The sequence below is a fragment of the Panicum virgatum genome, chromosome 9N, assembly GCF_016808335.1.
Source record: "Panicum virgatum strain AP13 chromosome 9N, P.virgatum_v5, whole genome shotgun sequence".
Lineage (NCBI taxonomy): Eukaryota > Viridiplantae > Streptophyta > Magnoliopsida > Poales > Poaceae > Panicum > Panicum virgatum.
Window position 1 is genome coordinate 55,933,532 of NC_053153.1, and position 25,143 is coordinate 55,958,674.

At 48.2% G+C, this 25,143-nt stretch overlaps 1 long non-coding RNA gene and 1 pseudogene across 1 annotated transcript; one reads left to right on the top strand and one right to left on the bottom strand.

The window, feature by feature from the left end:
• Window positions 1–3,458: 3,458 nt before the first annotated feature.
• On the top strand, window positions 3,459–6,553 carry LOC120689140 (annotated as a pseudogene).
• Window positions 6,554–6,742: 189 nt separating this feature from the next.
• Window positions 6,743–7,748, bottom strand: LOC120693490. Its single transcript, XR_005682997.1, has 2 exons — window positions 7,580–7,748; window positions 6,743–7,089 (listed from the first exon to the last, which is right to left on the bottom strand). It is a non-coding gene; the product is annotated as an uncharacterized LOC120693490 (long non-coding RNA).
• Window positions 7,749–25,143: the final 17,395 nt, after the last annotated feature.

A 25,143-nucleotide genomic window follows, 5' to 3' on the forward strand; every position in this document is an offset into this window, starting at 1 on the left:
CATCTGTACTTATTTATATCTTTTATATCTATATCTATTTCTAAAGCACCTAAATTTTTATTTGGTCTGTTTTGTATCATTGATAGATAGGTCTTAGTCCATTTCATATACAATTCGAATCAGCTCCCAAGAACCGAGCCAAAGAGGGGCCCACCCCACCCTATCCTCTCTTAGCACCACTAGTACCCTCTAATGAAATGGTACTCTATATTGTCCCCCTCAAACCAATCAATAACTATTTGGCCATCTTTAATCCAAATTCTAGCTACGTTCCTGTCAGCTCCCCACTCATGACTCAATTACGTGGATCATCCCTGCAACTTAATGAACATATACTATGTAACTAATACTTACATAATTTTATCTATAGCAACGCATGTATATAATTATCTAATATGAATCAACAGAATAGAGGCATGTGGCTCAGTGACATAGACCATATTGCGTAGCGTCATGTTGAGCGAGTGAAACAAAAAAATATATACTGATTTTATATTGAGAGAGAATAGATATTCTCTGATTTTATTGCTGATGCCAATACTCGATCTAACAAAAGAAATAGAAGAAATCCTTCAATGTACGTAATGCATTAATTCCTGAATGTACAGATTGGCCAATACTACCCGGAGGCTTCACTGTCATGTGCTAGCTCTGTCCTCGATTGGGCCTTGCATTCTCGTCAGCATCAGCATGATATGGGATCAATATCACCGCCTGATTGAATGGGCAATCCGTGAGCTCTACGATTTTTGTTACAGCTTTAGGTTTTGTTTGGATAGTAAGCTTGCTAAACAGCACCGCCGTCGTGTGCCTGTGGGGCGGCCACCCACCTCCGGCCGGCCCTCGCGTGGCCGGCTGCTGGTCCGGGCCACCCTCGCCGCTGGGGCCTCGACTCCGGTGGGGCGCGGGGCGCCGCCGCCGCCGCCGCCGCCCTCTGGCGTCGCCTCCAGACCCGGGGCTCGGTGGTCTGGGGCGGCCTATGGCCTGGTGGCCACCGCCGCCGCTCGGCCCAGGGCGTGGGTTGCGCCTCCGGTGGCTGTGTCGTCGCCGTCGCTTGCCCTAGGGCTGTGGTTTGTTGCGCCTGTGGCGGCTCTGCGCCTCTGCCGCTCGTCCCGGGGCGGGCTGCCGTCTTGGACGTCCGCGTCTTGGGGTTTGCGGCCGGCCCTCCGGCAGGCTCTTCGGCGCTATGCCGCTCCTCGGCCTTTGGCTTCGGGGAGGGATCGGGTGGAGGCGAAAGCCTAGGTCTGCTTGTAGACCAATGACAGCGACGCCTTCGGGCGCCGTTGACCTTGTTGAAGGCGTCATTTTTCACCCCTCTTCCCTCCGCTCCGATGTGTTTTCCGGGTGAAAACCTTGACTTTTTGGTCAGACGATGACGGCGCGTGGCGTCGTTCCCTCGCTGGAGGCATCGTTTTGGAAGCTCTGCCGATGGTGGTGGTGGTGGTTGTCTACCTGCCTTCGCTCGTTTCATCTGCATTGTTCGGGTTGCAAAGGTCGTCGTCTGGCGGATGCTTTGCCGCCCTTCTATTCGTGCCGTGGCGGATGCTTTGCCGCCGTCTTTGTGCTACTGTTCGGGCGGATACTTTGCCGCCTGGTGGGTCAGGTGAATGCTTTGCCATCTCTTGTCGTGTTGTCGACCTTTGCGTCCTATGGCTTGTAGTATCCTTTTGCAGGTTCGGTGGTGGTCGTTCCTAGGTTTGTGGGTTTGCCCATATTCCCCCTGTATTTTGCTGTTCTTATTTGTGTATGGGTCGAGTGCCACTTGAGTGGTGGTGCTTCGTTTTCGCCTTAATAGCCTCTGCCTATTAAGGTTTGTAATGGTTGTTTTGCTTCCCTCTTAATGAAACACGTGCTCAGGCACGTTCGCGAACAAAAATCTTTACTCAAAAATAAATATTTAAGCTCAAAATCTCTGCCACAAGTTCAAGCTAAACTAAAGGACTCCTATTTTTTTAAGAGGGTTAATGAAGATTAAATTTGAAATTTTAGTCTGTGGATCATTTGAAATTAAAGATGGGAAACAGTAGAGATTTTGGGAGGGCACTTAGGTGGGCCAAAGGCCATTTAAAAAATAATATCCATCAATTTACAACATAACTCGCCAACCACATGCATCAGTAGCGAGTATGTTAAGTTCAGAACCCCTAAACATTTCGTTTAGAATGGCATTGGTAGATGAAAAACTCCAAAAATGGCTTGATCTGGTAGCTAAGATAACCAACATCAATTTAGTTGAAGGGAGTAATCACTTTAGATGATATTTATATAAATAGGGAGCTTTACTGTTAAATCTATGTATCTCCACAAGATAAACCAAAATGCTCCCTTTTACCACAAATTGATTTGGAAACTAAAAATTTCTCTCAAGATAAAGATTTTCTTTTACTTTAGCCGTATTGTGTTGGGCTATTTGGAGATGTCGTAATGATATTATTTTTAACAAAATCAAGTATTCATCATTTATGCAGGCTATTTTTAGGGAGATCTATTGGTTGCGCTTATTGGTGCAACTGCAACAAAAAAATATGATAAAAGTGATGTTCAAAAGGGCGAGTCTTGCATTGGAGACCGTCACCTTGGAGATAGCCAATCACGGTGAAAGAATAACTTTAGGATTGGTTAGATCATTTTCTCTTTGTTCATTCCCCCGTTAGCCAATAGGCCTGAGCTCATTTCCTTTATATAAAAAAAACTTCTGTTTGAACGAGCTAGTGCTAGACTTTACACTGTCAATTATTAGCACTTGGATGAAAATGAAACTTTAATTCCAACTTCCAAATACTTGGCAGGAAGGATTTCTTCTCTCTCGGGGTATCTCCCTAATGCCTTTCAGCCACCCTTGACCTTACTAAGAGCCACACGTTTCTTCCACGGTCACCATCAACACCATCAAAGACTTCTGGATGATGATGTGTATGCAGAGGGTTTGTGTGAAAGCTCAAGTGGCGGAAATCTAAAGCAAATCTGAAAGCACGAGGCTTGCGCCTTGCGTCAGTAGCCCAGGTCAACATGAGTGAAGCTTCCAATGGATGTTCGTCGTACGGACTATGGAACAGGACTGAATTTTCATGTAACGTGTTACGGAGATTGTGATATCGACGTTAGAGTTAAATTAGGAGATACTGGTGGTAGGTTATATTTACAAAGAGAAAGATACTAACACCAACTGCGTTTTTTCTTATACGAAAGAAGCTTGTTGGATAGATCTTTGGAATGTTTTAGGTGATGTCATCATGCCACGTTGCCTAAAGCTGTGCATTGGAAAAAACAGAGGGGCACTACGGTGAATTCACCTATAAAATTAGATACATGAAAAAAGAAAAGAAAAGAGAGGGAATATACCTAATGGTATGAACATTAAGTTGTACATATTTTGAGTTCTATTTTTACAAAATCAATGTTAGTAATGGTAAAAATGCCTAATATTTGAGTCCCACATTCCTCAGGGTTTCGTCCTCCGTTTCCGCCACTTCACACATTCCCGCAGCGGTGGCAGCAAAATCGTTCCGGGTCCTCAATCATGATTCATGAGGGGATTTGATCCGTGGAGTTCGGGGTAAACGATCTCATCTCGATTTGGTTAGGGTTTGGAAGGATGCCGCTGCAGAAGAAGCACAGCGGTGGAGGAGACAGCGGCGGGGCTGATGCGAGCTCGAGTGGTGGGATACCATCATCGAAGCATCACCACCGCGCGAAAGGGCTTACCGGTTCCATCAGCAGCGGGGTGTCGCAGAAGCAGCAGCGGGCGAAGGAGACAGCAGCGGGTAAGAAGGCGTTGGTTGATGATGTGATGACGCCGCAGAAGCTCCGCCATGGGGGCAAGAAGGCCGGCACGATTTCGCGCGGTCGAGGGGTAGTAGACAGGAGGACCCCTTCTCGGCCACTAAGCCGCAGCATCAATCAGACACAACCTGATGGAGAGAAGAACACAGAGGGTAAAGCGCCTACTCTCAATAAAGAATCTACTACAGACAAGAATACCATTGTACATGTTATGAAGGGCCAAGACTTACAAGAGGCAGATGATGAGATTCAAAGGCTGAATGATTTGGGCTTGGGAGAGGATATCAGCTCTGACGAGTTCATTAAATACTTAGAGCAGCTTCCCACTAAACCTGCTGTTGATATTTACACTAAACTGGACAATGAGCAGTTCAGGGCAGTCTACGAGCGCCATGCACGTTATCGCATCAGATATTTGAAGGTTTCTTCCTGCTTCTGTATTTATCTATTTATCAATCACCAAACATCATGCATTATTTACATTTGTGTTGCCAGTGTAGTATATAATGTTATATGTGATCTATTTTTGTACAGTTATCACAAACAGACTCCATGGATAAGTTGAATGCTGAATTGAAGCAACACAATGCTATGGACCTTCCTGAGGAGGACTTATCTAGAGAGCTTCTTGCTAAGATGAGATATTTTAAGCACTCTGAGGAAGATCGCACCTTAGATTGGTTCTTCCACCCTGATCTCTGCAGGATTGAAGCCTTGGATGACTATCAGCGTCTAGTACTTCGAAATCGTGTACGTGTATACATTGTTTCTGTGTTCAATTATGCGATGACTGTTAGTACAATCAGATGTTGTCTCCTAATCTGGTTCTGTGACCGTTTTAGTTTTTTTTTCTTGTCATAAATGATGAAAATTTATTTCTGGGATATCCATGTGGTCTAATTTTACAAAAAGTAGAAGTATGTTTATTTATTTAAGAATCCAGATTTTAGACCAGTTTACAAATGTGTAAGGATGAGTTCATGACATGTGTACTGAAATTTAGTTAGCTTTCTCATAGAAGAAGCGTTATACTATATGCTAGAAAATTGACTCTCCGTGTGAAACTGGTTGGTTTGACTAATAACAAAATATTGGCAACCCAGACACGCTCTTTCTATTTCTCGCTCCTCTAGTTGCTTGCTACCTTCTTGTTCGTTTATGAAACAGTATTAGGCATTCCAGAATAGAATGGTACTATTTGGTTACCTCCAAACAGATTGCTTTTTGTAATTTTGTATAATAAATACGCATACATTTTTTATGAGTTCCAGTGCACTTTTGCTGCTCCCTTAAAAAACCATGTCTAAAACAAAACAAAATGTCACCGTGTTTTTTAAAAAAAAATGTTTTTATTATATTCAGAGTCTTTGCTCAGTTCTGTTGTTTAAGTTTTCTATTTTTTCATTCTCCGAAGCTTAATAATTCTAGGTCTTCTCTTCCTTTTGATGTAGGTTGGTTCTGACTCTGAGTACACTGGTTGGGATGAGTACCGCAAGTTTTTTTACAGTTATGAGACTGAACAAGAATATATCAATTACTTTGAAGAGTTATCAAACAAACTGAAAGTATGCTTAATTCAAGCAAAGCTAATTTTGTACAATGCTTTTGACTCTTTTTTCTAGGCTAACATCCTTTTTATCTGAGGACAGTGAATGGAAGGTTATGTCCTGATTAAGGCGAGATCTCTTAAGGTAAGCATGACTATACGAGAATAGTATATGTAGTTTTTACCTTTTACCACTATATTTACTCGGTTGTTTAGTGGGGAAAGATAAGCACACGAGGAGTCTATCAGGCAATTAAGATCGCAACCGGTTTTTCCAAGATCACTGGGGAGTTGGCTTACACTGGCTATTATGTATGATACTTCTCACAGATCCTAATTTAATTTAGGTTGCTTGTATCTGACATTACCATTTGACTTAGGAATGTGTGGATAACTTGCGTTTTGATGCTTCTTGGCTCAATGACCTAGATGGTGTTTATTTTGAAATCTGGCTGCGGGTGACTATGCAAATGGTTAGTACTCAGCACTATCACACAGCCTTTTTTTTTTTAATGAAGGACAGTCCATATTAGTTATTTTCCCAACTATGCTCAGAAGAGTTTCAGAGATGCATTGGAGGAAATTTACAAATTGGAAATGTTTCCATCAAGACAATACAGAATGAAATATGCGCTTGATTATGACTTCCGAAATGGAAATGGAGGTAAATTGTTCATTGCAGATAATTTTGTAAATTCATAGCGTGTATATTCAGATTTTTATTTCATTATTTGTGTTTATATGATAATCTCTTGTCGTCTTTTGTTTTCATTTTCAGTTTCTTACTTGCACGGCAAGTGTTACCAGTGAAGTAAGTTGTCTTATGTATCTAACGTGCAAGTTCAATCCATTGAAATATGTCCTTTTATTTACTCACACGTCTGCCTACCTTAGGTTACAGAGGATAAAGCTCGTGAGCTGATTGCAGAAGCAGTTAAAAAAGTGGTACTTTGCCCTATGCCCTTATATAATTTCATCTGCATGCTTGTGTTAAATATGCGAACCGAAGTGAAGTTTATCTTCTTTTTTTTCCAGATTGCTAGACCAAAACTGTATGAGCATTACATCAGAAAGAAGATAGCTATCGCTCAAGCTATTGGTCTGATTCCCACGGCATTGCCTTGATTTTACTGATAATTGTGAATAACTCCACATCTTGTCGGTTTCTTATACATGTTATCATTGTTTACTTACAAATGGAGGATGGTAATATTGACATCTGAATGCTCAAGTGTTTGTGGTAGGGCTACAAACCAGCACGTACTCCTTTAGGGCTCGTTCGGTTGCATGAGCAACCGTTCCTGGAAGGAACGGTTCCTGGACAGGAATGCGTGCATCCGGCCAGTTCACTCAATCCTTCCCTGGACAGGAACCATTCCTTGCTTGTTTTTAATCATTCGGTTGGGCAGGAACTAATACAGGTGGCTATGGCATTGAGTATATAACACATACAGGCTTCCATCCATCCATCTATCATACAGGCTTTCATCCATCAGTAAATACAATAGTAAACAAGAAAAATCCAGTAATTACTTGTACTCAAAGAATTCATAAGTAACAGAGCTTATCTAAAACTTGCACAACGGTGGTAGATAACAGCTCCAAACCAACAATCACTCAATCAAGAAGCTAGACAGAGAGATCTAAAGGAGGAAGAGGAGCAAGAGAAATGTATATAGCGCATGAACAAACTCTCAAACATCTCAAACTTAGGTCTTGAAGCTTGCATGCCGTCCACCATCTCAAACTTATGTCTCAACCTGCACGAACAAACCAAAACCATGCAGTATATATTAATATGCAGGGAAATCAAGTAAAGCAATGAGTGAAGTACCTAAGAAAATAATATTTTCAGATGTGATAGCACCTAAGAAAGAAATAATATCACTTATAGAACAGGCAACTCAAACTTATACTTTCTTAGGTTTGAGTCTAATAAAATGAAATCTACCAGCTTCTTATTCAAAGTCTGCTGTCTGAGGTTGAAAATTCACCTATGCAGCACAGATACGTATACGCGTATCGGTATCGGAATGATACGTATACGGCTATTCTCGCCCAGATCCTCCCCGACCCTCGATTTCCCGGCCCCTCAACGAGCACGGACAATACAAGACTCTCCAGCCCGATTCCTAAACCAGTAAAAATCGTCACTTTTGCTCGAATTCCGGGCCAGATATCGCCGGTGAATCTCGAAGCGATAAACGAGCTCTATCAGCAGACCCAGGAGGGGTGGAAGGTTACGGTTACCTCGAAGACGACGCGGGCGGATCCGAGGTTGGGGACCGAGGAGTAGAACGTGGAGGCGCCGTCGGCGCAAACGGCCACGACGGCGAGGAGCGCCACAACGACAGCGGCGACAAGTTCTCCACCTCGCCCGAGCACGCCAGCAGGGTCGCCATCCGCCAGATCCGCTCGACCTTCATGTGGCGGAACCACCCAAACTAACTGGGCCCGGGTGCACTGATCTTTGTTGCTAAGCAACTCTGACCCAAATTGGCACTCACCGGTAGTTCCTCGAGTGAAGCCTCGATAAAAGCCACGCTATTCCAGGATCAGCAGACAACACTCACACGAAGGTGAGCCCAGAGATTACAACACAGAACACTTCATACATCTCAGAGTGATTGCAGCGGAAAGGAAATTTATTACAAACCAAGTTCAGAGTAGCAAAGTAATACAGAAGTCCGAACTACACAAATTATTCAAGTGTCATAGTCTCAGCGGAAGCAATAAAACATCTAACGAAAGGAAGTGACGTATCGATAAAGCCCATACGAAAAGCGTCACTCAGTGGGAGGGTGGTCAGCACCAGCTGAAGGGCCATCCCACTCAACAGACCAGCCCGGAGGCAAGGTACACGGCCAAGAAAGACTCGCAACCAGATCTTCGAAGTTAGTACCTGAAAAACAGTGCCACAAGTAAGACTGAGTATACTAATACTCAGCAAGACTGACCCGTCACCGGATATAATATAGTCCGATAACTAGACATGCAAGGCTTTTTGGTTGGTGGGGTTTGTTTTGTCAAAAACGCCACTAATGTTGATCCTTATTTTCAGATTTTATTTAGCCATCTTCCAGTTGGATTAACCATTCTAAGTTTGCATCTAACTCTACACAAACATGGTAGAGCATTCATTTACTCAACCAGCAGTATTATCATCATCATGTTCCACTTGTTACTCTGTGTGACCGAAAATATTAAGCAATCTCATGCCGTGAGAGGCGGACGATTCTGAATCGAATTTCAACCTGGCCAGGGGAACCTAGACCACACGTATGGGAACCAAGTCACCCACACAACTTTTCCTCTTTCTTTCCAGTCTGTGGATCCGGCACACCCTCCCCGACTATAGAGCCCGACGTCTCAATCTAACTAGTAACATATCCAAAGATGAATACCAGATATGACAGATTGCTTCCAGAACAAAAATAGCAAAACTAAACATGATATATCATGCATGGATTATAACTGTAAGAATATTCAGTAAATGGTGCTCAAACTTTGCAGCCATGTTTATATGACTAAAACAAAGTTTCAGAAATAAACCTATATTTTTCTAAGCACAGGAACTATATATACCAAATAAAGCCTACTTATCAAGCATTAACTCAAATATATAGTTAGACTGATCGAAAATTTCTCAAACTTTCGAAACAGTAAGTTTTTAGTAACATTCATTCAAGGAAAAAGTTTCATACACAGAGCCTCATTATTTCTACCAGCATAAATTCATGAGCAATACTAGTAGATTTAGGAATCTTGGAACTTTGACCTAGTTAGTGGTCACAAGGCATTCAAATTTTTACCAGGTACTAGAAACATTGCAAGACATCACCTAGCCAAAAACCAGCTATAGTTACTGAGCACAACTCCTAGAACAAACATAGTCCATTTAATCTAATCTTTTTCGTAGATTAAAATGTAGACAGATTCTGAACATGTTCATGTAACAAAACTTGTAGATCTTATTTCAAGGATTCCAGAACATTTTAGTTTGCATTTTTTTTTTCTGATTTTTATACGATTTTCTAGACATTTTTGAAGTTTGCTGTTTTGAGTTTAAGCACATTTTGCAGTTTGACCCCTGGAAGTTTTGGTTCTTTTAACTTGGGGTCCCTGGCGGAAAACTCAGAACAGAGCAGGGTTTGTGCGGTGGTTCCCGGCGATGGGGTTGGCCGGCTGCGAGGGGAAAGTGGGGAAAATGTAGAGGGGCTCGCGTGCTACCTTCCGGTGGTCTTGGGTCGAGCGGACGTGGTCTGCAGCGGCGGCTCCACGGAGAGGGGCGGACGGCGGTGGGTCTGTTCCGGCGCGGTGGTGCTCCGGCGACGGAAGGAAGGGGCGGCCGGGCTAGGAAGGTTCACTGGGTCTTGGGTGATCCGTTCAGGGGGTTGGTTTGGGAAGAGAGTGGCCGGAGAAGGGGGCTCCGCGGCGAGCCGAGCTCGGCAGCCATGGCAATGGTGGCCGGGGCGCTCTAGGCGTGCGCGTGGAGGGCTGCAATGCCTTAAATAGGAAAGGGAGGGGGAGGGCGAGCTGGGACGCAGTGGCCTGGGGGAGGCCTGGCCAGGGAGGGCGACGGCGAGGTGGCGGGGCTGCGCGACGCCGTTGGCGGCGTGGCGCACGGAGAGATGCCGGGGGCGCGTGTCACGTGCGCACACAAGCAGGGAGGAGTGGTTTTGGTGACCCAGTGGGCGTGCGGCTGGATTGGCCGGGGGTGCGACGCGTGGGGCGGCCAGGTGGCGTCTGCGCCGGCGTACGGCGCCGCCGTGGGCGTGGTGCAGGAAGGAGCAGAGGTAGGAGAAGCCGTCAGGGGCAGTCTCGTAAATAAATCGAAGTTCCAAAATCAGTTTTGTAATTTCAAAATTTCTCCCTCTTCTTGGCCTCAAATGAAAAAGTGTTGAATACCACTTTTGCTCAGTTTTTCGAGATCTACAACTTTTGTGTTATGCACTTTTTCATTCGAGCAATGGTTTGAGAGTTATTTAATTATTTCAAAAACTGTCATTTGAAGTATTTATCATTCCATGTGAATTTTGGCACTTTTACTCCTAGGCTTCAACAAGGCTTTTGTTTAACATGACATGGTGAATATGTATATTCATTTTCCTATGCATAAGTGCATTGGTTTGAAAGTTATTTTTAACTTCCTTATTACTAGAAATTGAACTCATGTTTATTTGAATGTTTAAATTAGTAGCTCTTCACAAATCAAAGAATGGTTCCATTAATCATTTCTTTTGATGGTTTTTTCAGTTTAAATTTGATTTGCATAGAAAGTTTATAGCTCATTATGAAAGGTGTATGTTAGTGCCTTATTACCACTTATGTCAAGTCAAGTTTAAAAGTGTACCAAAAATTGTTTTTCAAGCACATTGTACTCAAACACATGCACACATACATTTACACACAAGTTTGCAAAAACTAAACATAGGGTTCTTATTTAAGTTTTCTTAGCTCATTTGTGTGTGAAGTTATGTTAATTGCCTGGCTTTGGTTAAACTGACACCAGAGGTGTCACACTTCATGTGCCGGATCCACCGGAGTTCAACTCCAAGAAACGCGGAGAGGGGAAGGAGGAGAGAGGCGGCGGCTTACCAGTGAAAAGGCAGACGAGGAGAAGCTCGCCGCCGGTGCGCCGCCGAGCCCTCGCCCCTTGCCTTCCCCCGCTGTCACCTCGCACGCCAGGACGCCGCTCAGCTGGATTCGTTCATGGACCCTTGAGGTCCGGATCGATTCTGGCGTGGAACGGGCTGGAATGACCCGTTTTCATTCCGGAAACGACGATTCCGGGCCGGATCCGATTTTAAACCGGGTCACTTTATTCCGGCCGGATTGAAGACCATTCCGGGTCATTCCGGCCCAAAACGAACAAGGCCTTAGGGCTCGTTCGTTTGTTCAGCTTCCATTCCTGCCCCTGAACGGTTCCAGGCCAGGATCCAGTGAAACAGGGTGGTTCACTCATTCCTGCTCTAAACGGTTCCTGGCCAGAATCCATTCCAGCAAATAAAAAATGATGTTCGGATGGTCCTAATCCATTCCGGACAGTTCCTGCTAGTGCATGCATGACGCTGACTATGAACATTAGGAATCAGAACATGTTATTTTTACATCACACAATGCAATACTAATCACGGCCATTGGACCCGGCAATTCCCAGCTGATATATAAAAAACTGAATTGACACAGGCAAGATGACTGGATAATGATCACACAACTAATTTAGTTCCAAGTCGAGATATACTTCGAAGTTCTAGCAAAACTTTATACAAAGAAGGCCAATCTGAACCCTGAAAATTTTTGCATCAATAACCTGTAGATAGATAGCTAAAACATATTAAAAAATGTCCAATGTGATGTGATATTTTAAATTGTGATCGTAAGAGCAACTACAGGAAGCCAAGAACAGATAGTTTGCAGACAGAATGGGAATGTAAAGAGGAAGTTACACAACAAGTTTACTCTCTACGGACAAATCCAGAACCCTATTCGGCTATTCCCTTACTCCTGGCCGGATCCATGCTGTAGACGCCGGCTACCGCAGATGACCCAAAGAAAAAACCGGATCCACGAACCCTAGCAAAAGGATCATGAATCGAACCCTACCAAATCAAGAACCCAGAGCTATGAGCGAAGAAACCTAGGACATCAGAGTGGACAACCGCCGCTGGGGAGCCGAATCCGCTAGGCGGCCTCCGCTGGTCGGCCGCGACACCTTCGCCTGATACCGCGTCATCGCCTCCTGATGCCGCCCTTCGTCATTACGGGAGGATTTGGGAGCCAAGAAACGCGGAGAAGGGAAGGAGAAGAGAGGCGGACTGGTGAGAAGCTCGCCGCCAGTGCGCCGCCATGCCGTTGTTCAGTCGCTCGCGAACCTTCGTGCGCCGCCAGCCGCGTCCTCCTCTCACCGCGCGCCGTCGCCCGAGAGCGCGCCGCCAGCCGCGTCCCGTCGCCCTCCCCTGTCCGCGTCGATCCGGAATGGATCCGGAGGGTGGGAGGTGGGGATTGAAACCGGGCCGGAATGGAGGGGAAGAAGGCCGAACAGGCCCGTTTTCGATTTGGACCACCCAAAACGAACGACCATTCCGGCCCAGACTTGGTTGCAATCCGGGCCGCTTCGTTCCGGCCGGATTGGAGCGTTTTTTATATTTTTATATTTTTAAAATCATTTTTTACATAAATATATTTTCGGTTTTATAATTTACAAGTTTGTACTCCTACCGTCCGGCAGGGCGGCAGGCCCCCTGCCACCCGCCCGGCAGGGGTTTATATGTAATTAAATTTTTTGTTTTATCGCACGGAGGCTCCTACCGCCTGGCAGGGGGGCGGCAGGGGCTTCCATGCGATAAAACACAAATTTGCTATGTTTAATTGCAATATTTATATGTTTACTATGTTTGATTGCAATGATTATATTTATTTATGAATCTTGAACCTCGTGTGGCTCTATGATACAATACCACATAAAATACAATGAACGAAATATAAATAGAACGTTAAACAAAATACCGCATAACATATTACATTAAAGGTTTCATTCGTTACAACCAAATTCGAGAGAAATACGCACTGCCAACTAATTAAACAATACATCAACACATATTATATACATAATATACTTAGTTTCGTACACACAAATATATTGCAAGATGTTACGTGCACAACTAGATGCGGCGAATTCTTGTAGGTGAAGCCGATCCATCCGTCGGATTCTCGGAAGGTCTAGCCTCGGCAGCAGCAGTGGGTACTGAAAGCTGTGGGCACTTCTTGTAAGTGTGACCGTCTGCTCCACATAAGTTGCAACGTTTTTTCTTCTTTCCAACCTCGGACCCGTCCATTCCGTTCTGGATACGACGCGTCTGCCGTCGGCCTATGCCCCTCTTCATTGCTGGATCTGGGATGAGCATTGGATGAGAATTTTTTCAGTGAATGGTCCTAGAATACCGATGCCGTATATCTCATGACACCAAGTCTATGCAGCGGCTTTGTGAAATAGTGAGAAACATACGACGCAGCATCTAACCCAGATACAGAACAAGCCGCGATGACATGGGAGCATGGTAAGTGATGCACCTTTGGCTTCTGACATCTGCAGAACACCCTCCCGTCAATGGTTATCAAAACTTCTTGAACTACCCTTTGTCTGCGGACACCCTGTCCGGTCCTGTCCCTGCATGATACCTCAAACTTTTGCTCTTTTGTGCCCATCGATATAACTGAGTGAAATCGAGCCTTTTTCATCTTTTTTTTCCATGTACTCATTGACCCTTCCACAAAAACGCACTCCTGGATCATGAAGTAAGGAAGCGGCTGATGCGTACCGCTCCCTAAAATACCTTACACATCCATACATGATGAACTCAACAATGCCAACAAGAGGAAATCCACGAACACGATGCATTACCATATTGTAACACTCAGCATGGTTGGTCGTCTCGATCCCGTAACGCCTCCCATCTGTGTCATACAGAAGTGACCACTTCTCTTTAGGTGCACCATCAATACACTGTGTAAATGGTTTGGCACCTCGAACTAATAAATCTGTAGAAGAAAGCTCGCAGCAAAATGCTTGGCCCCCTGACAAGCTCGGTACACTGTATGTATCATAAGCACTTCCAGGATTTCTGTGCACAATTGCTTCAAGCATATGAGGTAGGTTGTCATATGAAGCCTCATAAGTGCCAAACCGCATCTCAAACACTTTTTGTTTAGCCCGCCAAGCCTTTACATAGCTGATCACATATTGTAAATTCTGTTCAATGTCCCTAATTATCAATGCAGGCTCGTAATCCATTTTGTCAAGAATCACCCCATACATCTTTTTGGCCACGAAAGTAGATGTGATATTACGGTGATGTCCCACAACACCTGTCAATCTACAAGTATGTGGTGTAACAATTGAACATTCGCAGTGTGTTTTGAACTTCCTCTTATAGACATGCACTCGCCATGTACAGTCTCTATATGCACACCTCACCTCGTATTCTTTGTTGCTAGACTTCAACACTCTGAATTCCTTCCTCAGAGATATAGCCCAGACCTTCACAGCATCCTTCACATCTTCAATGGTACGATACTTTGCCCCTTATATGACCTCATTCACTCTGTATTCAAACTCCGGACATCTAATATCTTGTACCACTGGATTCCCAAAACCCTCTTCACGCCATTCACCTAGCACTGGGAAGCGCTCATCGTCCGATGAGTCCCCACATTGCTCTATTATTTGTGCATCCTGGTCTTCTTTCTCCATGTCCTCCACAATTCTAGGTATCCGCTCGCCTTCATCTGCTAAACCTTGTGGTTCTGGTTCTGGTTCTGTAGCTTGTACGTTCTCTTCTTCTTTATCCTCTTCCAACTCTTCATTCACCTCATATGTTGTGTGTGTTGATCCTTCACCTAAATCACCGACCTTCTGGTGAATCTGAATTACCATTGCGAGAGGCCACCCTCTTTGAAGAGCTGCCTGCATGTAATATTTCCATTCTTCCGTACTATTTATAAGCGTCAACTCCTAGAAATCCCCATTTGTTTCCCAGGAAGTCACGGTATGAACCGTAAGCAAATGAGTCTTTGGATTCACATTGAACTTCCCGTGAAGCCACTTGCGTATGGAACCAAAACTCCTCTCTAGGGGTTTATCTAGACTGCACTGTCTTCGTTCCAATGATGATAGATTTACTCCATAGGAATCACGAGTAATTCTATAGAAATCACCGTAATGAACTTGAAACACCACCTTGCTCGACATATCTGGCCATCTAAAGACTTAATTTTAATTAAACTAGTTTCTAAAACCATGGTACGGCTTCAATTATAACTACTAATCCGAACTCTAAGCAGTTACAATTATAAAAAAACACTAATTATAGAATTAAAAATACAAAAAAATTAGAATGACAAAGTTGAGAAATATTGGTTACCTGCGGTTCGGATCCAAAATCTGGCAGGGCTTCGCTGTTGCAACTCCCTCCCTTACCCCACGTCTCTCCTTTTTCCCTCTATGGATGTTGTTTGTTGCAAATGCAGGTGTGGGGGGGGGACCTGGGGGGACCTCTGCTTTTATATTGGGGGTGGGAGCCTGCCGCCCCCCTGCGGGCGGTAGGGGCCTCCATGCGATAAAATAGAAATTTTAATTACATATAAGTCCCTACCGCCCGGCAGGGGTACATTCATGTAAATTGTGAAATCGAAAATATATTTATGTAAAAAACGATTTTGAAAAATAAAAAAACGCCAGATTGGAGGCCGTTCCGGGCCGGATTGGAGCAACCGAACGAGGCCTTAGTGGTCCGAGCGCATGTGCTCTCTGCGTGGCGGTTTTTTATTTTTTATTTTCATTTTTTACAAAAATATATTTTCGATTTGGAAATTTACAGGAATATACCCCGGCCGCCCTGCTGCCGGGCGGCAGGGGCATTTTTGAATAAAAAATTCGCGAAGAAAATTGTGCGCAGATCCCTGGGGGCTGGTCGCCCGGCCGCGGGGCGGCCGGCCCCCCAGGCTGCCCGGCAGCGGGGCGGCCGGCCCTGACCGCCCGGCTGCAGGGCGACCGGCTCTCCCACCCTTATATAAGGGTTGGCTGGTCCCCCCACCCCTCATTTGCATCACTAAAATTCCAGAAACCAAGAAAAAAGAGGGAGGGAGGGAGAGAGGCGAAGCCCTGCCGGATTTTCGAGCCGGCGACTGCAGGTAACCAAAATTCTTCTATGCTTTACAAATAGATTATTTTGTAATTATTTTTGTTGAAATAGTAGATTAGCAATCAATTTAATTATTGTTAGGAGTGATTAGTGGTGCATTTAGGTGCAATTACCTGTAATGATTACCGTTGATACAATACATTTAGTGTTAGATTAAGTATTAGAAAGTACTAGAAAATTGTTAGAGAAGTATTAGAAAGTCTTAAAAATTGGAAGATAATATTAAATTTTTTTAGAAAATGTTAGAAAATTGTAGAAAGTATTTTGTTGAAACAGTATTTTAGCAATCAGTTTAATTATTATTAGGAGTGATTAGTGGTACATTTAGGTGTAGTTACTGATAATGATTAGCGTTGATATAGTATATTAGCAATCTGATTGCTCACTTGTGATTGCCAGGGCTCAACACTATGGTATCCTTAGGATCCACCTACATTCCATGGAGTAAGGTGACGGAAACAGTCCCCCAAGGAGTCCAGGTGATTATGTGTTTTTGCGGATCCTTGTGCAAACTAATGAAATCAAGGGTTTTGGGGGACGACTTTGGCAAGAGGTTCTTCATGTGCGAGAATTACGAGTACGACCCGCCCAAGCATTACGGCAAGGACCGAGCAAAGGTACTACAAAACACTATCAGAGTTTGTCACTTTCATATCTAGTAATGACTTCTAACATGATTTGGGGAAAGACTCCACCACCTCTATGTGATTTCGTGCAGTGGTTAGACGCCGAGCAATCTCAGCAGGATAAGGACCACGTGGAGCGTCAAGCAAGGTGGGCTGCACAAAGGTGGCAACGAATGCTGCATGAAGAACAGATGGAGGAGAAGCGCAAGAAAAACCAGGAAGAGATTCAGAAGAGGATTGCAGAAGTGGAACATCAGAAGGTAGAGGAAGCGAGAGAGGGCCCGCCGTGATAAGGAAGCAGCGTCTGAAGGTATTAGGAAGGGAAAATATCTCCGGTGCACTCAGTAAAGCACCACCATGTAATCCCGGTATTTTACATTTCCTAAGACATGTTAGGTTTACTCACAACACGAGGTTATCGTGTTGCACATGCCATGCTTTTCATTGTTCAAGTACCTAGTAGTACGAACGCCTTAGGCCTCTGCATTGTAATCGTAGCATTGTTTACAAAACTGTATTACAAACCGAAAATTTATGATTCGTAACTACCCTTCTATTTTCAGTACACTACATTCAGTGAGCAATCTAATTGAACCAACCTACACATTTAGAACTGCAACCAAGAAATCTTACTACACAAATACCTTCGTAATATTACATGCTACAATCTGGTGCAAATACATATCCATACATAACGAAATATAATTATCACATACAGGTCGGAATACATATCCATACATCCGGTTCAAATACATATGCACACATAACGAACAGATGACCTGCGGGCAGAGCTCAACCGCAGGCGTGCGGGTGAGGATGCCCGCATCGCAGTGGAGAGGGCGCGAGAGCGCCGCCTCAACATCGAGGGCCGTAACCTCAACGCCGACGTGGACGTGGCAGCACCCAAGCCTCTAGTGAATGCCCGGATACAGGCGGGCACCCCGGTGGCTGGGGTGGGCTGCGCTGCGCTGGCAGAGCACCTCCGCGTGGTGGCATGGCCATCCAAGTTCCGCCCGCACCTGCCAGAGAAGTACGACGGTGCCACTAACCCGTCGGAATTCCTGCAGGTGTACGTCATGGCAAGCTACTTTCATGTAGCCTTGTCTGGGCCAGCCCGGACTTGGCTCATGAACCTCACTCCGGGGACAATTCAGTCCTGGGAGGAGGTATGTGCGAGGTTCACAGCGAACTTCGCCAGTGCATACCAGCAGCATGGTGTGGAGGCTCACCTCCACGCCATAAGGCAGAAACCCGGAGAGATGCTCCGGGCATTCATCTTGCGCTTCACCAAGGTACGGGGCACCATTCCTCGTATCTCTGATACATCTATTATCACTGCTTTCCGTCAGGGGGTGCGTGATGAGAAGATGCTCGAGAAGCTGGCGACGCACGAGGTGAAAAGCATTACCACTCTTTTCTGCCTAGCAGACAAGTGTGCCAGGGCCTGAGGGCCGCGCATGGCACTCAATCCCCCAAGATGGAGACACCAAAGCTGGTGGCTCCGGTGCTACCTCCCAGGGCGGTGGCAAGAAGAAGAAGAACAAGAACCGGAGTCGCGGGGAGCCGCAACCTGGCGGTCCAGCCATTGCAGCAGCGGCACCAGCTGCTGCAGCAGCGGCTGGGGGCCAGAATGCACATGGCAAACGTCCGCGCCCACAAGGTGGAAGCGGCAGTTCATGCCCAGTGCATCCCACCGCTCGCCACAGTGCCGCTGACTGCCGCGAGATCCAGAAGCTCGCGAAGCCGGTCAGTGGGCGGCGTGAGCAGTCCTCCAAGGACGGCTCACCCCCTCCTTGCCAGCGGCCTGGTAAAGAGAAGACCTCCGACAACGGGACCGCAGCCGGGGAGAAGGAGCTGGGGTACCAATCCCTCGCTCGGGAGCTGAAGGGCGTGTACCACGATGACAACTCCGACTCCGACAACGACGACCGCTGCAAGAAGCTGTACGTAATGTACGGCGGAAGCTGGGAGCTTGTCTCCCGGCGGGACGTGAAGACCCTTCGCCGAGAGGTCCTTTCGGTGAAGCCGGGGGTCCCGAAAGCGGCGCCGCACCAAAGGTGGATGAACACCACCATCTCCTTCGGGCCATCTGACTGCCCGGAGAACATGGCTGGGGCTGGTGTACTACCTCTAGTCACCGCCCCTATCATATCCAATGTGAGACTCTATCACATGCTGATTGATGGTGGGGCTGGCCTCAACGTCATCAGCTATGCAGAGTTCATGCAGCTACAGATCCTGGAGTCCAAACTGACTCCCTCTCGCCCATTCTCCGGAGTGGGACCACACCCGGTGTTCCCTCTGGGGAGCATCACATTGCCGGTCAGGTTCGGGACCGAGGAGAACTTCTGCACAGAGAGCGTTCAATTCGATGTTGCGGAGGTGAACCTCTCGTTCAACGCCATCATTGGCCGGCCGGCTCTCTACCGCTTCATGGCCATTGCCCATTACGGGTATTTGGTCTTGAAGATGCCTTCCCTAGCCGGTGTCCTCACCGTGCGGGGTGACCGCACCGCTGCCGTCACTGCAGTTGAGAGACTGCATGCTCTGGCCGCAGAGGCTGCGCGTTCCGAGGAGGACCCATCCACCTCGCAACCCAGGGCGCCTGCAAAGGCACCTAAGGTTCAGCCGTCTGATCCGGACAATGTTCCCGTGAAGACGGTGCAGATCGGAGTGGACTCCTCTAGGACCACCCGCATCGCGGGAAACCTGGCGGAGAAATAGGAAGACGCGCTCATCACTTTCCTCTGGGCAAATGTGGACGTGTTCCCCTGGGAACTGTCACAAATGCCAGGGATCCCCAGGGAAGTGATCGAGCACAATCTGAGGATCTACCCCGACGCCACGCCGGTACGCCAGAAGCCTCGGAAGCAGTCCGTGGAGCGGCAGAACTTCATCCGTGAAGAAGTCCGCAAGCTCCTACACACTGGCTTCATCGAGGAGGTCCACCACCCCGAGTGGTTGGCCAATCCGGTCGTCGTCCCAAAGGCCAACGGGAAGCTTCGGATGTGCATCGACTACACCAGCCTCAACAAGGCATGTCCTAGAGACCCCTATCCTCTTCCACGTATCGATCAGATCGTGGACTCTACCTCCGGGTGCGACCTTTTGTCTTTCCTAGATGCATACTCTGGTTTCCATCAGATTCAGATGTCTAGAGAGGATAGGAAGCATACTTCTTTTGTAATAGTGGATGGGCTTTATTGCTATATTGTCATGCCATATGGTCTGAGGAATGCCTTACCCACTTTTGTACGAGCTATGAACAAAACCTTCTGTAATCTAATTAGAGATATTGTTGAGGTGTATGTTGATGACATTGTGGTCCTGGCCGCATCAAGGACATGTCCCTCATCTTCGACCGACTGCGCACCACGCGCACGAAGCTGAATCCCGAGAAGTGCATCTTCGGCGTCTCGGCAGGGAAGCTGCTGGGTTTCCTAGTCTCACATCGAGGCATCGAGGCAAACCCAGCCAAGATCAAGGCGATCGAGGTGATGAGGCCTCCTGGCCGCATCAAGGACGTCCAGAAGCTTACTGGATCTCTCGCCGCTCTTAGCCGCTTCATATTGAGGCTGGCTGAGAGGGGCCCTCCCCTTCTTCAAGCTATTGAGGAGGTCCGGTCCATTCTCTTGGACCGAAGAGGCTGAGTAAGCCTTCTAGGAGCTGAAGCAGCATCTCACCTCACTACCAGTATTGGTGGCTACAGAGCCCGGTGATACCTTGTTTCTGTATCTTGCTGCGTCTGCAGAGGCGGTCAGCATGGTGCTGGTCGCCGAGAGGACGGAGCAAGCTCGCCAGGGGGACACCGGGGTCTCTCCGGCCAAGGAAGGTGAGCCGGACCCCCGACATGGGGGCCCATCAGCCTCACCTCTGTCTGAAGGTCCGGACCCCGGACAAGGGGGTCCGGAGGAGCCTCGTCCCAGTGGGAACCCAGAACCGCTGGGGGCCCAAGGACCTGACGTGGTGGATAAGGGCGAGCCGGACCCGGTCACCAGGGTCCGGACCATCCAAAAGCCAGTCTACTACGTCAGTGAAGTTCTCCATAAGGCAAAGGCCAGGTATCTTGAGACGCATAAGCTTATCTATGCCATACTTATTGCGTCCAGGAAACTGCACCAGTACTTTCAGGCACATCGAGTTGTCGTAGTGACCTCTTACCCGCTAAGAGCGATCCTGCACAACTCCAACGCCATGGGCAACATCGCCAAGTGGGCAGCAGAGTTGGCTGAGTTCCAGCTGGACTTCCAGCCTCGCCATGTAGTCAAGAGCCAAATCCTAGCTGATTTCATAGTGGAATGAACTCCTTCCCCCAAGTAATTCTGGGGGTCCGGACCTCAACGCCGGACCCCCGGAGCCGGAAATCAGGACACCAGTCTTCACCGAGCCCCACTGGACACTCTTCTTCAACGGGTCCGTCCGCAAGAAGTGGGCTGGGGATGGTGTGGTCCTCATCGATCAAAATGGAGATCAGCTGAAGTACATGGTGCACCTTGAATTCAAGGCCACCAACAACATGGCGGAGTATGAAGCTCTGATCTTTGGCCTGACACAAGCCCTGTCTCTAGGGGTCCGATAGCTTCTGGTGAAGGGGGACTCTCAGCTAATCATCAAGCAGGTCTGAGGGGATTGCAGCTGCAACAATCCCCAGCTCGTGGCATACCTCATCCATGTGAGGAAGCTCGAGAAGGACTTTGACGCCTTGGAACTGCAACATGTTCCCCGCAAACTCAACTCAGCAGCATATGATCTCTCCGCGAGAGCATCTACTTGGGCATCCGTGCCCGAGGGCGTCTTCGAAAGACGGTTGCTGAGACCTACCACCCAGCCTGCCAAACTGGGTGAAGGGGATCAAGCTAGCACCTCGAAGCTAGCGGTCCCGGCGGCATTCCACCTGTGGTGCCCGCCCTGGGTTGTGAGCTCTGTCGAGGATCCTGGAGACCTCATAGAGCCACTCCCACCTGCTCAGGGAAGTCCCGATGCATGGATCTCCGAGATCCGGGGCTACCTGAAAGACAACATCCTCCCTGATGACGATGTGTCCGCTGAGCGCATAGTACGATTGGCTAAACACTACGCGGTGATAGAAGGGGATCTCTACCGCCGTGGCGCCAATGGTATCCTCATGCAGTGCATCTCCCAGGGAGAGGGCCGCGAGTTGCTCACGGAGATCCATGGAGGCGAGTGTGGAAGTCATTCCTCATCTCGCACGCTTATTGGTAAGGCCTTTCGGCATGGCTTCTACTGGCCGACAGCACTCCAGGATGCAGCTGAGCTGGTAAAGTCCTGCAAAGCATGCCAGTTCCATGCAAAGCAAATACACACACCGGCTCAAGCTCTGCAAATGATCCCGCCCTCATGGCCATTCGCCGTATTGGGAGTGGATATCCTGGGGCCGTTCCCCCGGGCCGTCGGAGGGTACCGGTTCCTCTACGTCGCCATCGACAAGTTCACGAAGTGGCCGGAGGTTACCCTTGTGGTGAATATCACTAAGAAATCAGCAGTCGCATTCCTCAAGTCCATTGTGTGCAGATTTGGCGTCCCAAAACGCATTATCGCGGACAACGAGACCCAATTCAAAAGCAGACTCTTCCAAGAGTACTGCAAGGACATCGGCGTCCAGCTATGTTTTGCGTCCGTGGCACACCCCCACAGCAATGGACAGGTCGAGAGAGCGAATGCAGAGATCCTTAGGGGAGTCAAGACCCGCACCTACAACTATTTGAAGAAGCATGGTGCCAAATGGGTTGACGAGCTTCCATGCGTGTTATGGGGCAACCGGACCATACCTAGCCGAGCCACCGGGGAGACTCCATTCTTCCTAGTCTACGGGGCTGAAGCATGCCTTCCCCGGGAAATTCACCTGGGCTCACCACGGGTCCAGGCTTTTGATTAATCCATGCAGGAACAGCTGTGGCGTGACGATGTGGACTTCGTTGACGAACGAAGGTGGCGAGCAGCAATCCGAAATGCACGCTACAACCAAGTGTTCAGGCACTATCATCAACTGTTCGTGCACAGTAGGGAGCTCCGGGCTGGCGACCTCGTCCTGAGGCGGATCCTGAACCGAGCAGGGCTCCACAAACTCTCCCCCAACTGGGAGGGGCCCTTCAAGGTTACAGAAGTATGCCGGCCCGGATGCGTTCGCCTTGCCACAGAAGATGGAGTGCCGCTGCCCAACCCATGGAACTTAGAGCATCTGCGTAAGTTTTACACTTAGGCAGAGCAGGGAAATAATTTTTTCCTTTGTAATAAGATAGAATTAGCGTGCGGCCAGAGCGGTTGGGGTCCGCCCTCGTAAACCCGGCCTCTGGCATCCATCGCGCAAGCCATCTATATCAAGTTGCAAAGGAAAGATTTGCCCCAGTTCTGTCTTTGTGTCAAATTTTATTTTGCATTTCGATTCTCGAGGTTTTACTTTTCTAACCCCCGCGTGGACTTCCACTCTGGTCGTTATAACTAAGATCTGAATTGAGTTGCTAGACTACCGTACAGGTCCGGACCCCCTTTGCTACTGGGAGAGAGGTCCGGACCCCTAGGGACCTACTCTGGAGAGGGGGTGCTTGTTTCCTGGGGTGGTCCCGAGCCCTGTGTAGCCGCTTAGCCGGTTCCGTACCCAAAGCCTACACACTCCACCACCCTGTAACGAGTGCTCTAGTACCCGGAGCTGGGTAATTACGGGCCCGGATCTCGTTCTAAGCTCACGGGTTGGCTTCCTATGTCCTACACGGCAGGTCCAGCTCCATATCTCAAAGGATCAAGTACGACAGAATGACCTCACCCACTGCTAGGAAGGGTCTGGGACCTCGGAGCCAGGTCCGGTAAGGTCGTGTTTGTTTCCTGGAGTGGTCTGGGGCCCTGTGTAGTGCCTTAGCCTGGTTCCGCACCCTAAGCCTACACACTCCACCACTCTGTAACAAGCATCGCACTGCCTGACCTGCACATCCGGAGCTCCGGACCTCGTACTAGCCTGGGGGCCGATCTAGAATAAGTCCCGCGGGCCTGTTACTAAGTTGTGACTTTGAAATGATATGCAGGTTAAGCCTTGACTGGTGGTAGCTAGCCTCAAACCACTGAGCCTACCTACCAGGGGGTCCCGGCATCTGCTTTAAAGGTTTCATGCAGATCGAGGTCCCGTCTCGGTGGTAGACAGACTCAAAACAACTGAGCCGGTCTCCCAGGGGGCCTGGAGCATTCGCTTTGAGCCAAACATCATGGATCGATTCTGCATGCGTCAAACAGCTAAGTTGCAGTATCATTACTATCATATAAGCGAGTTGAATCTCCTCTCTGTAGTTCTTACTGCTACACAGGGAATAAGACGCTCGTTCGACTTGCAATCTATGCTACACCTATCCCCAAGGACGCTTGTTCAACCGCATACGGGGGTCCGGAGTGTCTTCTATGGCTCGGATGGCAGACAGATCCAAACAACTGAACCTATCTGCCAGGGGGCCAGGGCGCCGGGGTGCTGCATACCGCAAACCAACAATTGACAAACAGCTAAGTTGAATTTTTCCTCTATTTAAAATTTCAACATGGGCTATACAATGTTTGTTACACAACGCAAAAACAAAAGTACGATGTCCAGCTCAGGAGTCTGCAGGTTCCTGCTTGAAGTAGGCGGCGACGAAGTCGACGACGTCCCGCACGCCTTCTTTAGCAGAGGCCTCCATCTCCACCACAGGACCGTCGACCACGGGGGCTAGCGAGATGGCTGGGTCGTGGCTCTGGAGGCAGGTCAAGATGTGCTCCGCCACCATCCGGATCAGCTCGCGGCCCTCGGCTTCATGCTGACCAGCAAGGACCGGCTTCAGACGCCGGAGCCTATCCGAAGCGGAGTTCAGCACTGGGAGGGCGTCAGCAATCGAAGCTGGTGGCTCCGCCACTTGGATTGGGCTCATTCCAAGTGGCACCAGCGCCTAGCTCGCTTCGCTCGCCCAGTCGACGATCTGCTGGGCCCCCCTGCGCTGGTCCTCCTGCAGGTTCCGGACCGCCTCCTACACCCGGGTGTCCAGTGCTGCCTTGGCTGCCTCCACCTCGCGGGTCCTCTCCTCGACCTCGGCCTTCTTCTCCGCCGACTCCTTCAGTTTCCTGAGGGCCTCGCGCTGGCGCTCGAGCTGGAGCTCCATGTTGGCAGTAAGGGATTCCCGCCTCGCGAGGGACTTCCTATCCTCCTCAAGCTCCAACTCGGCAGCAACCTGCTTGCTGGCGGCCTCCTCCAGCCGCTTGCGCCATCCTTGCAGGGTCCCAGAGAGCTTGTCCAGCTCCTGCTTGCGGGTCTCGAGACCCTGGCTGCGGGCCCCAAGCTCAGACCGCTGATCCGTGAGGCTGGCCACCTCCTTGGCAAAAGTCTCCTCCCGTTGCGCTAGAGCTTTTTCCTGGCTCGATAATGCGAACTCTCGGTCGAACACCTTCCGAAGGTTGGCTCGGTAGGCCTCTTGATCGGCCTTGAGTTTGCACCGAGTTTCCGCAGCATGGGAGG